Consider the following 638-nt stretch of genomic DNA (forward strand, 5'->3'; position numbering starts at 1 on the left):
AGGTGTCTCCTGTAGCAGAGTGTCCTAACATCCTGAAACTTGTGAAAAAGTTTTAAATGGACTTTAAAAGACTTATTTCAGAGCTAAGCTAACAACTAAATAACTTCACTATTATATAGTTTCAGCCATACATTGCAACTAAGCCTTTCACAGTTGATGTGGTATTTCACAGTGGGAGTGAGGAGAGGGAAAAAAACACAGCTTAAAAACAACTCTTTTTCCTTCTTAAAATCTAGGTCTCCAGTAACATTATGTAGCCTTGGTGCTTCTTTTAATATACTACCTATGACGGCATTTGTGACCATCATCTGGAAAATGGCTGAAGCGCAACATAATCTGTCCATGCTTTTCTTTCCGGACAAACTTTGAGCATGACCCTATGTGGGAGACCCACAATGTTGGAGCAGCGGAGCTGTCAGTATGCCTGCCCTGTGGGAGTCCTGCTGCGCAGGATCAGCCTGCACCCTCCTTAGGGCAGATACCAGGCTTTTCTGCCTCACCCAAACCACACAAAGCAGCCTCACTGAATGCCAAAGCTATGCTCTGTTTTTTCTCTTGGTGTTTGATTAGCTCTAGGTAACAAGCCATAGAAAAAAGCGGTAAAGCTAATTCAGACATGCTCAACACATTCATAGCAC

This window comes from Pygoscelis adeliae, unplaced genomic scaffold (assembly GCF_000699105.1).
Source record: "Pygoscelis adeliae isolate BGI_AS28 unplaced genomic scaffold, ASM69910v1 Scaffold113, whole genome shotgun sequence".
NCBI lineage: Eukaryota > Metazoa > Chordata > Aves > Sphenisciformes > Spheniscidae > Pygoscelis > Pygoscelis adeliae.